A 14,447-nucleotide genomic window follows, 5' to 3' on the forward strand; every position below is an offset into this window, starting at 1 on the left:
ACAATCAACCTTTTTTTTTTGTGGCGGACATCATATTCTCGTTTTACGTGCGAGTGGCTTTCAATAGGTAACGTTCCACTGTGGGACTTTTATGTTTCATAGCAGAACTGATCCCTGGTGGCTGAACTGAGTTGGCTCGTTTTAATAGTGTCTATCCATTTCATTTCTTTTCCCTGGGAACTTTTAGCAGTCCATCACACACCGCATGGCTCACGGCGTCCATTCTCCTGAGCAGGGAGCAGATAATAAACGCAATATACACACACACACACACACGTGCATACTGTATATACGGACGGGTCGCGTTTGTCTGATGGGCCAAAGACGGCGCGGCGCGCTCTGGCAGCCTTGAGGAGCAGATGTTGAATCCTCTCTGCCTTTAAGGAGGTTTTAATGGCGTAATTTATGGGCGATATAAAGAGAATCAGGTCATCATCGGTTCTCCAGCTCCACTGTGAGTGCGTGTGCTAATATGTGCGTCTACTTTGCAGGCAAGAGCAGTTATCCCTTTGAGTCAAACGCTACCTGAGGAGTTAAATGGCCTGAGGGGGACACAACGGGCCACCGTGCTTAAAAAGTGCTTCATTTATGACCCGAGGAGAGCACTGACGTCGAGAAGCGAAGAGCCTTTAGGCGGCTCTGCGCCACACAGGGGACGGGACTTCTAAAGAAGCATATGGACACAACAATCTGACAACTTGGCCTTCTCCTCATTTGCATCCCACACAGATACTGCAGGTTGACTACAAATGAGGAACGAACGTGATAATAGAACAGTAACCTCTGCCTGGCTTGTTTTTGCGAGCCATTGGTGGTGTCCACCATCAGTGTCAGGTTGAGATGATGGAGCCATTTAATAATAGAAAGAATCTTTGTGATATGGCCTCGGCCCCCGAGAATGGAAAATTGGCAGTGACTGGCTGGATCACTGAACAAACTACCTCAAGCTATAATTTATAGGCAAAGACGTCTGCGTGCATGTGCAGAAGGTTAATGAAAGCAGAGATTACATTTTAAAGCGACGAATATGAGTAGTCTGTAAAGATGGATTTACAATGTATGGGAGGCAAAAATCGGAGGGAGTGTCAATGAAAAAAATAATTGCCCCCAGTCCCACTCTGCTGCACTGTCTTATGGTGTTCTACAGGGTTCAATTTAAGGGCCCCTGTTGTTTTTATTGTTTTGCTGCCTTTGGGTTCTATCTGGGGGGGGGGAAAAAAAGCATGGTATTTCTTTTTCACTTTTATGCAGATGACAGTACTGCATCTCCCGCCAAGCAAAAGGAACACATTCTTCTCAAGGCCACTTTAGTTGCATCTTGAAATCAAAGCCTGGATAACATTGAACGTCTTGAATTTGAACAAAACAAAGAGTTGTTTATGTGGTTTGTTATTTTATCTTTTTCTTTCAGTTGCGGGTGTTTTTTAAAGTGCTCTATAAATAATATTGAATTGAAAGTTCACCATCCATCAGCAGCACAAATGAAAGGCTCTGACCCGCCTAGCAAACCGCCAAAACAACACACATTAGCCACAACAAATGGCATCAACAACCATTTATTTACATTACCGCAGGCTTTAAGTAGATTGTCCAGAACTCCAAGCGGCCATCTACTCGCCGTAATGAAGACAAACACATCACAAAGGGAGTCCACTTATCTTGATATGGATCACCTCTAAATTGTACACTTTTATAGATAGCCACCTCCGGTCTCTTCTGGATTTTTGTGATTAGGACTCAAGCATTGTTCATTAATGAATCAAGATTGAGTATCCGCTGAGAACAGCATGTGTGGCTGTAGGAGCTAAATGTCACTGTGAATTCATTATGCTTTACAGCGGGGAAAAGACTGAAAAATTTAATCGGATAGAAGGCAATAGATCAAATTTCCTTGATGAAAAAGGGAAACTTAAAATTCAATTGTTAATTTATAGATTTTTTTATATATTTTTTAAAATCACATCTAACCCTAACCATCTCTCGGTCCCAAAACATATAGCACCCCATGTATCGAGAAAGCACTGAATCATATTTTATTAAAAAGATGCACGCTGCTAATAGTAAATCTACAGAACTACAACATAGGCAAGTAGTATCCGAAAATCTAACAGCAGTCTCCTCAACAAGCTCCTGATAAACATTTGAATAAATTTGTCGCCTAAGAGCAATTTCCTTTGCACGTGTAATCTCCTCTAGCAACACGCTAGTGCAGAACCAGGGTGGACCATATGCTATGCGCAGATCCAGTGCACCGAAGGGTCCTATCACTTGAAAATGGGCTCCATTAGAGCCTCTCAATGGGCAAACTCGCTAATGTGTTGTTCGTGGAGTTCCCCCCGTTAAAAAAAAAAACAGCTTTTGTTGTGCCACACCTCAGTTGCCCTCCAGTTCTATTCTGATTTACATACAAATTGATCTTGAGGTAAATCAGATGTCATTTTTTTTCTGCAGGTCACGGGGAGCACGCTGAGATAATGAAATCAGAGTCCGCTGAGTGCTACACTTGCAACGCTACCAGATGGGTCTCTCTCTTCTCTCGCTGTAATGCGGCTGGGTGCACACGAGCGTCAGTGCAAATGTGTCAAAATTGACATAACCCGCGTTCATTTCGCCAATGACAAAATGAACGCCGGTGCTCGTGTGCGACCATTTTCTTTTTGACAGCCGCGTGTACTCGGCACGGTTCAATTTGCTCTGTGGTCTCCACGCGTGTTTTAAATTCATCCTAGCGTGATTTATTGCGGGCGGCTCGGTAGACGAACGGTAAGGGGTACTGACTCTCGGTTTTGAGGATCGGGATTTGGATCTTGTGTTTTGCTGGTGTTACAATACATTAGAATTAAATGGAGGCCTACAAATAAATTCCGGGCAGTGGGAGGAGTTGTCTTGACTGTTCAAATTTATCGGATAAGCTCAAGCTCACAGATCATAAATCGCATTGAAAATTTCCCCGCCTCCAACAAATTCCTCCACGCGGGTCCAAGCCCATTTTCTTTTGACAAAAGAAACGACAGACAGTTGGGGCACTTGACAAATGACGGAGCCCGTAGGGGTGACAATTAGAAGGACAAGAACCTGATGGAGCGTCACATCTCATTAATGCCGTCTGGGGATGAATTAAAAAGCAGATTAATGTACGAGCAACGTTACGAAGGCGAGCGTCTACACGAGACTGACAGGTGATTAGTGTTGCTAAAAGATTTAATTCTCAATTTGGCCTGATTACGGGAAATTTGGCCAACCTGATTTAGTCTGGACACTAAACAGCTTTCCCACATGAGTGCACTTTTTTTTTTTCCTCAATTAGTACCATTATTTAACCTTTCACTGATAAAAGGGCTTTCAAAATACTTTTCAAACTTTTGTTTCCCGCATCTCATAAATCATGCTATGCCTCCATGTTGGTAGGCAAAACTTTTTGCTCTTCTTCTTGGCGTTCGGTCCGATCGCCATACGGCGTCTTTGGCGGTGGGAAGCAATCTCATGAATACAAGAGTTATTTAAAGTAAAGCAGCGTGCGGCCCAGGTGGGGAGGAGACGACGCTATTGTTCCATTTCAAGGCTGCCAGTCTGACGGATGACTTTGGGGCCTCACATCATTCCTCACTTTCTTTTTACTTGTATTTATGATTTGAAGGAGAGGAATTACAACGCAGACAGTCTGCCACGTTTTACGTCGGAATGCTTTTTTTTTTTTTCCCTCCCCCCCGACTGCTTCAGGTAGGCCGTGTGAATTCGCACGCTACAAAAGTCTATTGTTAGTCCTTTTTTTTTTTCGTGCACGGCTAATCCATTTATCATGCTTATTCAACTTACAGGTTCAGGTGCAAAGATTTAAAGCCGTGTACTTTCATCCCGGCAAATTGCCTATACAGAACTTCACGTGCTTTCGACAAGCCATTTTGAAACAGCAAATTCAGTTTATATTGCCTTTTAAAGACTTGAGTGACAGCAATGACAAAGCCATCAAAGGACTGATGTTTTTTGGCATGAATAAGTCATGCTAGCGAGATAGCTAGCTCCCTTGGCTTTGGTGTGCTGAAGGAGTCACATATTAAAGGATATTAAAAAATAGATTCCAAATTGATAAATATATTGTCAATATGCTCTTGTATGCTCTTGTAAAATTCACTTGAAATTCCTCATTAAGCAAAGTTTGATTCAGGGTGCGTCATGCACATCGTCGCCACCTACAGCATCGGAGTGCAATAGTCACGACCGACACGTATGACTTTTATACTTGCAAATTGGTCTGTTACTGTAAAACGTGCTTGTAGAGCGAATTAAGGTTTTGTCAACACTGGTTCATTCTTTCGAGTGTAAACGCAAATTCGATTTATTGATCATTTTTGCCCCGTTTGGCGACTTTGCAGCAAATATCTGCAGTTGAATGAGTCACTCTATCTTCCTTCTTCATGATATTGCCGCGAGCTGACAAGGGAGCTCATAATGGCCGAGTACATTATTCTCTTCTCGGTGGTCACCGGGCACTCTCGCTAGTCTTTGGCCACTCCCGATGCGATGGGTCGTATAAATCAAAAGACCAATAACAAAAAAGGACCACGGCGCTTCAAATGGACCGGGCCGTGTCACCGGGGGAGCCGTCGGACCAATGGCGACGCGGCCCGGGTGCAATAAATTGAACGCAAATTGCTCAGCTTGATTGGGTTCATGATCTGTGGACTTGAGCGTTAAGAGCCTCCAGTAAAAAGGTCTGGCAAATGGGACACGCTGATTTTCCAGCACTGCTTAATGCAGTTATAAAGATCACAGGAAAAGAAGATGGGAGATGTCGAGGGAAAGTGCCGAGGCGGCACCGGCGTGAAGGGGCCACGACACAAGTGCAATCCATTTTATTCTTAATAAAACTGACCACCACCGTGGTTCTAAAACTTTTTACAGAGTGCCACCTCAAAAAAATGTAGCTCTGTAAACTTTTTAGCTATTGTCTACAAGTGTTGCTCCACCGTTTGTGTACAAATACCAAGTCACGTCTTGATTCTAGGATCTTTCTCACTGTCCAACAAAGCTACAATTGAGCTGAACGGCGGTGAAGACGACAATCTGCTGACACTCAACATCTGGACACAAGCAGCATGCTGTCCACAAACAGCCAGCGGCAGACGGAGCCGAGCCAAAACAACATCGCCGTCGTTACAGAAGGTCGCTTACGTTTCAAGACGCCTTTGAAAATTTTAGATTATGCATTGCGCGTCGTCATGACGTTACGAGTGTCCAACGATATATTGCTTTTGAAATGATTAAATAAACAACATCAATGATTTATTTATTTTTTTATATCCCAGGAGGTTTTGCGCCAACATTATTCATGATTCCATATGATGATAATTAACCTCTTCAGTGAACATGTTTCGGTTGCACAATTCCCCCGTGTGTATGTGAAGGTCATTTGGCACCCCTCCTCTCTATTTGGCAGCGCTCACTATAAATCACAGAGGAACTGGCGTGATGGGTATTCATGAAGGCAGCTCCTGCCTCCTGGTCTTTCCCGCAAATATCCAACTACATCCCCCCACCACCACTTCTTCACGTCACTTGTAACTTGCACAGACGTGGCCAATAAATAATACGACATATGGACAACATCATCTATTACATTGCGTTGGTGGTAGATTTGCCCTGTCTTCATTTTTTTTTTTATAATCTTGACATTTTAATGAAGTCAATGGAAGTCCAGTGACACTTTGACTTGCGAGTTAAAATTCCTTTTGTGACCATGTTTGTATCAAACTAGCTGTCCTCAATGAAATGAATACAAATGCCATTCATTCATTCATTCATTCATTCATTCATTCAAGCCTCCCCAAAAATGTACACTAGCTTTTTCAGGTACAAGATATCATACAACATCTATTTCACTCTCAACTATTTTTCAAAGCCATGAGCAATATAATGAATAAAATGAATTCACAAAAACTCACCCCAGTACTTGTGATGCTTCTTGTGGTTGAGGGCAGCGCTCTCACAGCAGACTGTGGCAAAAAAAAAAAGGAAATCTTGTTGTGTACTTGCCCCAACAATTGATTTTAACAAAAACAAATCTACTCTAATGTATTTAACCTCGTTATTTTCAGTCATTATTGTAAAAAAACAAAGGCTAGCGGTGACAAACGTATCTCAGTGCATCCACTGTGAAAGGAAAAGGCACACAGGTGTTCGAATTGGATAATTACACTACACAGTTGGCTTCGTTAGAATGAGGAAATGGGCGGAGTTTATCACTTTGAATATTCAAGATTTGTTATCAAACAACTTTAAATTGGTAAATATTACAAAATAATAGACACTTTGAGGGAAAATGAGGGACTATAGAGATTCTCATTGATGTGATTAAACTGATGTACCTAATGTTGTGTCCGGTGTGTGTATATTCTCCTCTGTACATATTTTTAATCAACATTTCTTTTCTGTATTACAAGAGACACAATAAAGGCTGGCTGTCATTGAGTTGCTCACCTGCTCATGCAAACTGCAGTTGACGTGTGTGTGCACGTATGTGCGCGTCCACGCTCGCCCATCTGTCTGGGTCAATAAGTACGTGGCGTTGGAGGCGGCGGTACCGGCGAGAGAGGCGAGTTGGGCCCCCGAGGCGATGACAAAGCGATCAAAGTCTATGTGTCACATATAAATTGCTTTGACCTTTTTTTTTTTTTTTTGTCTTTTTCCTCGTGGCCGGGTGGCGACGAGGGACGTTGTAGCCGACTGGAAAGAGCGCTCGAGTCTGCAAAAAACATGAACAAATGGCAAATGAAGAAATTAATAGAGCTGCTTGTCCTTTCTGGGGTGAAAAAAAAAAAAAAAACACATGCGCTTCCGTTATGATGATGTTTTGGACAATTGAGCATTACGTTCACATGAACTAACACTGGGGAAAACAGTATTGTTTTTGTCTTTTTGTCAAGACGTTTGATAGATAAGCTTGCAGGCTGACTAGCCGAATCACAATGTGTATGTTTTTTTTCAAAATATAAGCTGTCATTGCCTGATTTAGCTTAATGCTAACAAACAATACAAAATACCATTGCCGGGCTAACGAATAGCATCGGAGTTGTGATGTTACAACCCACATGTAGTCAAATAAAAATAAATAATAAAAATTAAAAAATATGATTTAAAAATGTGCATAAATTATTATTGCTTTCTTGAATTTTTTTTTTTTTTTTACATTTCGTCCACAAATAATCAACGGTATAAGTCAGCAAAAAGGTTTTCCCATCCCTTTTTCTGAAGACAATGTCATCCCTCCTTCTAACAAGCACGCAGGTCATTGGTGTTAATTCAGGTATATGCGTGGGGCCCACTCACGTATGCTTCCACCATTTATTACGCCTCGTAAGGCCATTAACTAAAGTGGCCATTTTGTGCGAGAGCTCTCGGTGGCAATACTCTTGACCACTTAAATACATTTGGCTTCTTGATGGCTGCATAAGTAGCCTTCATCTGACGACCTGTTGTCTGTGGCCATCTGCCCACCGCAAGACACATCCATAACCTCCGGACACTTGACTTTCGCCGATACAATATTCATGCGTAAGATCGACAGTGGGGGGGAACGTGGTTTTGCCTTTCCTCAAGCTGCCGTCGCTAATTGAAATTTCTGAAGTGCGGCGTGTTTAATAATGGAATTAATTTCCCGTGCAAAGTGCATCAGATTGAGCGTCGTGGCATGGGGAAGTGAGCTCCAGGCAGCGGCCAAGAGAAAACAGCTGGAAAAGTGTAACGGAAATAATCATTATAGCCTTACTAGATGCTGATTTTATTTATCGTAAAGGGCAATTTCGAAGACAGTGGTGGCGTGACTTGGAAGTTTAATTCATTCCTGTAAAACCAATTCTGGATCATCACCTCGACCAAATATAAAAGACCTAATATCGTCCGATTAAAATCGGCCAATAGATTAATTGTTTTGCGTATAAACGCATAGATTGCTACAGAAGTGTCCAACTTTGATTGCTCTGACAAACCAATCACAGGACAGAAAAATGCTGACATCAGCGTCAGGCTTACTGAGAATTTAAGTTAATTTTGTCCAATTAAATCGGCCAGTCGATTAATCAGCTCAAATTGTGAGGCCAGCTTTTTGTCAGATATCTTTTTGAGATCAATGGTGTTGTTGGGAAACTTCGTATTTGCTGTAATTAGCAACACTTTGAGAATCACTCGACTATACGATAGAAGAGCACTATAAATTCAAATGTAGATCAAATTTACAAAATTGCAGTGGTGATGAAAAGCCTCAAACAACTATCTACAAGCAGCTTGGCGTGCCTGCAACAAATTAATTTGCCAAGAAGGCGTTACACACTCAAACACTTAATTAATTGTGTAGCTTTCTGAGGGTCTTGTGGGGTGGGATTTTTTTTTCTTTATTGCTATGCAATGTGACAAAAACAGTACGCTCAGCACAATAGTGTCTCACCCCACTCTGCCAAAACATATTAGCCTAATGAAATGTTCACTGGCTGTAATTGTTGTACAGCAATGGAGGGTTGCTGAGGACACCCAAAAAAAAAAAAAAAAAATTCTCAGATCGGAATTAAAAATCGAAAAATGGCTTTTAAGGACGCAGCGGGGAGAGCGCCGGTCCGCTGTCCATGAGGTGAATCATCGTAGAGAGACACAGACATTGAGTGGAGTTCAAACACTCAATGATTACACCCTCTTTATATGTCAAGTACATTTCCATTTAAAGTGCTTGCTTAAACAGCCATGAAAGGCGATCTCCAGCTGCTACGTGCACGCCGGGAAATGAACGATGACGCTCCCCGAGACCCTCGAGCTGTGCGATTGTATTCGACAAGACCGGAGAGACAGCGACTGTCAATGCACGTGCTAAAGGGCTAATATTAGAGATGTACAGATCTTTGTTTGCTTAATTCCCTCCTCGCAAAATTAATCAAGCACATCTGTCAGTGTATTTCTTTGTGAATGTTATTTCTAATTGAGAGGAAGTCGTTAAAAAAATATGCACTGCTATCACATTAAATGCCCAATTGAAAATTAAATTAAATAAGGTTTTTAAAATGACAAATGTCAAGACCATTGTCTAATTTAATTGAAGTATTCATGTCATTATTTTTTTTAAATAAATTGTCATTTTTTTATCATTAATCCTGTCTGATACAATCCTTCGTTAAGAGGGTGTCCACACTTATGCAACCGCAATCGTTGGTTTTTACTTTCCCCTCACTAGAATATTTCTTTTTTTCTATTAACCCAGACAAATGTGACATTACTAAACATAACTATTATTGTGACCTCAAATTCAGATGTTCTAGTAGGCTTTTTTTTTTTTTATAAATATATATCACAAAAAAATCTGGCATTTGAACAAGGCTGTGGCAACTTTCTCTATCCACTATTTGTTGCTTTTAGAAGCTAGCCTCACTCACCTGCAAGCTCGCCGGCGCCGCCGTAAACAACATGAATGATGTGCGGGCCCGGCGAGCGTTTTATTAAATTACGCATTTCAGCCACACGTCAGCGTGTGCCTACTTGATTCATTCCCTTTAATGACTTTGCTGATGTAGACTGTCATGCTGTAATGAAAAGGTAAAGACAAGCAAGCGGCAGCGCCGTAAATAAGTCTCGGGCGCATGAGGAATAATGACAGGAGTTTAATGTCCAATTAGATTAAAAGGCTCTCTGACACAAAAGCAGGATGCTGAGTGCACTGCTCAATGAGCCCGCGCGAGACATTGATTAACGCTAAACAGATCTATTATTCCCGCGCAAGGTAGTGAACAACAGCTCTACCTGCCACGGCTCTGCACGTCGTAAAACGCCGGACGCCGCGTCCGCCCTGCCCGGCGGATTTGATAAAGATTAACAGAGCGGGCCGATAACGGACTTTGTCAAGGGCGTCGGCGTGTAAAGGGGTCGGTGTATCGTTTTCACTTTTCAAGTTCAACGCAACTGCTCCCGAAGGAAATCATGTCAATTCCGACTCATTTCTTCCATAAAGCCCTTATAAACTCAAGAGCCATAAGAAGTTAACCACGCAGAAAACTAAATAACATGAAAGATGACTTTCACGCCACGACAAAAGACGGCGTAAGCAAAAAAAAAAAAAGCTCGGCAAGTTACTTTGTTCAAAATGGCCGCTTGAAAACAAAATGGCTGACTTCCTGTTTAATTTCTGTTCCAAGTACCTTGGGACTTTTTCCTACGTCCTGTTATGATAGATGTCATCGTTTTTTTTTACGAAGCACGCACCGCTAAATTGCTCTTCTTGTATCTTATCCACAATTTATGCATTACAGAAATGTACTTTTCCCTTTGCCTTGTGTGACCAAACGCAAAATGGCAGGCACTTGAACTCACACCGAGGTCACGTACGCAATGTGAGTCGTCGAGGATGATGGCACGCGTAACGTCGAGAGTGTTTGGGGTGGGGGGGGGCTCGTTTGCCTCCATTAACATGGCGCTTGGACTCCATTTGGAGCGCACTTGTCTCATCGATTCAACTAGATGCCGATCGAAAAGTCATAAACGTGCGTCGTCATGACTACAAGAGGAGGCTAACGCAGCCAGTTATTTTTTTTTTATTCAAGGCACTAGTAGAATCAAATAAAAGATCAAACACTCACACAAGTGTGTGTTTGTTTTTATGAATGATGACGACTTGCGCATTTTGCCAACAATCATATTTTCTTGTTTATCCACAATTACCAACGGTTCATATGGACCAATTAGAACAATGCCTGGAGATACAAGTTTAATAAGTTCCAGGACTATGCTTGTAACATTTATCCCAAATTGTCTTTCTCCAATCAAATGAATGGAAAGTCTCCATCCCAAATTTTTTGCAATATATTGTTTTTTTCATTTACTATGATTTGGTGCTTACTAAAATATAGTAATTATATCATCAAATAGAATATAAAGAAATGAAGCTATTTTGGGACATGATATAGATGTCCATATGCATGAGTGTGAAAGCTTGTTTGTCAACACTTTTTTTTTTTTTTTTACATCACACTTATGCACCTGCACTTGAACGGCTTAATTCTTCACAACATTCAAACGTTTGCCTCTTGGCATAAATGCATCTCATTTTTTTTCATCAGATTTCTAACACTGCTTCAATTGTGTTAAAATTCTTGAATGCATATGAATTGTTGCTGTGTGTTTTCAACACAACAATTCCAGCACACAGCACGTTTGAGGTGGTGCCGTGTTTCACACAAACAAAAGGTATAATGAGGAAAGAAAAAAAATGTATTTCCTTCACTGTGTGGAGAATTTAGCCGTGAAAGTTGCACGCTTTTAATAGGAGAAATGGTGGAAAAGTTAATTAACTAGGTAAGCCTTGGGGGGGCTACAAAAACGCATCCCCAAGCAACGGCAAAGAGCCAGAATGACCCCCGGCTACATCAGACCTGCTTACTGATACAGAAAATGTGATTGCTTTTCATATTTCCAACATGATTTTTTTTTTCCTTTCCCCCCCTCGGGAGTCAGTCACTCACAATGTATTACAATAGGTAGTGCTAAAAAAAAAAAAATGCGGAGAAAATTACAAAGCAAGAGGGAATCAGCTAGCTAAATGAATGCTAATGAAATAGCATAATTAAAAATGAGACAACACCAGGGAAAGTGATAAAAAACAGAGTCCAGATCATAAGAGGCTAAAATATCATTTACCCGCCAAAACAACAAACCTCTCACACACAATGAGGGTTTCACTATATGTAAATACTGGATCTCCAAATGCACTTTTTTTTTTTTTTATGAAGTCCATTTTTAGGGGTACTTTCGGGAAGCATTTGCCTTTAGAGGTCACGCTAATGAGGCTATTTGTTTGAGGGAACGCTGCGGAATACACAAGCGTCTGGCCACATACAGTCGGTAACTAACAGGCAGCGAGTTGCCCTCTTCACCCGTGTGTGTGCGTTTTGGTGATGTATACCCGTCACCTTCTTGTTAGGGTGACAGCAGAGGATAACAATCAGTCCAAGACAAATGATGCGCTCTCCGATGCTCTGCTGTGTCACCTTTGACCCACTCCCACGTCCCTGTCTACCTGATGTCTGTCTGACACGCAACAATAGCTCCGTAGAAATATCATAGGTATCATACTGCGTGGTAATAATTTTGTCATATTCGTCAACTAAACTTTCCGTAGAAAGTTTCAAGAGAGTTTCTGGATGTTCTTCAAAAACTACCTCTTTGTTGGAACATCTCTGGTGTGGACGTTAGCAGGTGGTATGTCGGCTACCATGTTCTGGGGTTCAGACACGTGATGGGTGTCCTCTAGGTAAAAAAAAAAAAAAAAAAGGGTTTGGTTGGGGGTGCTGTGCTCTTAATGACCATCTGCTCAGAGAGCACTGTTTTAATGAAGACGGATGAGAGGGGGGGGGAGGGCGACCATGGGAGCTCCAGGCTGGGGTCTAATGACACATCTATGTCCATCTATGTCAAGTTGAACCTTTGCTGAAAGTTAAAACCAGCTTCCTTCAAGTGTTCACTTTTTTTTGTCAAACTAGTAGTAGTTGATTTGCTGCCACCACACAGCGCTAATATTTCAACTTTGTCAAAGTAACAAGATGAAACTCCTAAGTCTCAAAGCGCAGCTGATATCATGAGCTGAAGAGCCGTACCTCGGTGCTCACCATCGTTTCATTACCCCGCCGTTAATAACACCCAAGAAGAAGTGTGAGCGTGCAGCATTTGCACCCCGAGGCCTCACCTCAACGATTGTGCGCTAAAATTAAAAACGAGGCCCACGGCCATGACGACGAGCTCCAAACAGTCAACGGGTGCTTCTTATTGAGAGTTTCACCTAGGGAGGCTTGAATAAAGAAGCCAAGCCTGCAGAGGACATTACCGCAAAGGTTGTCAGAGATGTTGGCGTTGGATTGATGGATAGAGATGGAAGATGCTCAGAAGAACATCTCCGGCACACTCATCTCCATCATGTGACAGATGAGAGGCAGAGGAGTTGGATCAATGGGGAAAAAAAAAAAGCTGGATAGCTAGATAGTTGAGCCTCAGTGATCTAAAACGAGAAATACTCGAAAGAGTGCAACTTGCTTAACGTAGCCCTCGCCCGCGTCGTTATGAAGAGGAATGACGCCAATATGCTGACATCTCCCACACTTAAGTGTGGCCCTCTTAAAAGGATTGACTCAGCTCTCAATGACCTTGCGTTATTAACAAATCAAAAGTAGATTAATTAATCACGGGTGTGTGTGCATTACCTTAAGTGACTGTTGCAGTTTAACTTCCGAGGGAATCGGCCCGTCCTGACACCTCAGATCGCCTAAATGGATCCCTGTGAGCGGTAGAGAGTCTATTAGTGCATTAATTCCGCCGCAGAGCTTTTAACTCTGTGCTTATGAATCATCTCCCTCGAATTTTACCTCCGACATATTGTACTTTTATGTGCAAAGAAAGGTGAAGAGAAAAGAGAAGGGGGGGGAACACTTGGCTTGTCTAGTACTGCAGGAGAACATGCGCCAAGGCACTGCTGCGGGCGTTTGGATGTTGACTAGAAGAGCGAACACGTGCGATGTTATTCCTCCCGCAGCTTCTGAAGCTATTCCCTCCTGCTACTCTCTGACATTTGGAAAACACAACACTCGGTTTGGAAGATGGAGGGGAGCCAAAGAGTGCTTTTTGGTGTGAGGACGCAAAAGACAACTTGGTCTGTCCAACAAATATGTCGACTTCATCTGTTCTGGATGTGTGCTTTGAATATGAAAGATGGACAAGCTGCACTGCTTAAAGGTCCCATGCCAAATTATTTTTAGTATACAAGCTTGATAATTGTGTTTTGGCCCAGGACGTCTTATTTCAAGCATTTGTTCAAAAATTGACGTTGAGTTTGAAATGAAAAAAATGGAATCAGTGGTTGTTTAAAAAAAAAAAAAAAAAAAAAAGAATTATAAGTTTACAAAAACAACAGTGAGGAGTTTTTATTCTACTTATTAGCACACCTCAGTGACGAATGACCTTTCCCATTTGTCAGTTTTAAAAACTAAGCCAGCAAGAATATTTCCAAAATTGCCGTGCTGCAGAGCAGTTGTGCGTCACTGCATTGTAACAAGCATATCGTTCATTAATACCTACCTCTCTTTGACAGCGTCGTATTGGATCTCATTAGAATGTGGAATACTCTTGCTGAGTTTCTCCATCAACTTCCATGGCTGACAAGCTATCGGTGTGCCAATACTGCCCCCTGCAGGTGAAAGAGGAAATAAATCTCATCAGGACAGTCAAGAAAACTTGTATTTAATCAATATCTATGCGCGAGTGGTAGGAGATGCACTGAAGAATATTTTGTAATTAATTGAATTATTTAAATGTAAAATGTGAGTTAGATGGAAAGTTTATCTTGAAATTTTCAAAATATCATAATATATAATAACAATATGACCGGAACGAGCTGAAGTGTTTGAAAATTAATATGCTCGGTTTTGATT

The 14,447-nt window shown here is 41.7% G+C and overlaps 1 protein-coding gene across 8 annotated transcripts in view; it reads right to left on the reverse strand.

Moving 5' to 3' along the window:
- unc5cb (unc-5 netrin receptor Cb) overlaps positions 1 to 14,447 on the reverse strand; it is a 124,979-nt gene that overhangs the window by 98,610 nt on the left and 11,922 nt on the right. For 7 of the 8 annotated variants that reach the window (XM_085926477.1, XM_085926478.1, XM_085926479.1 and 4 more), the window contains 4 exons: positions 14,095 to 14,203; positions 13,224 to 13,297; positions 6,478 to 6,742; positions 5,943 to 5,993 (listed from right to left, as the gene is read on the reverse strand). The gene's annotated coding sequence lies outside the window, so the exon portion shown is untranslated. The remainder of the gene's footprint in view (positions 1 to 5,942; positions 5,994 to 6,477; positions 6,743 to 13,223; positions 13,298 to 14,094; positions 14,204 to 14,447) is intronic. The other variant, XM_085926481.1, reaches the window with a different exon arrangement.

Source organism: Syngnathus leptorhynchus, chromosome 12 (genome assembly GCF_054491065.1).
Source record: "Syngnathus leptorhynchus isolate UIUO chromosome 12, UIUO_Slep, whole genome shotgun sequence".
Classification (NCBI taxonomy): Eukaryota; Metazoa; Chordata; class Actinopteri; order Syngnathiformes; family Syngnathidae; genus Syngnathus; species Syngnathus leptorhynchus.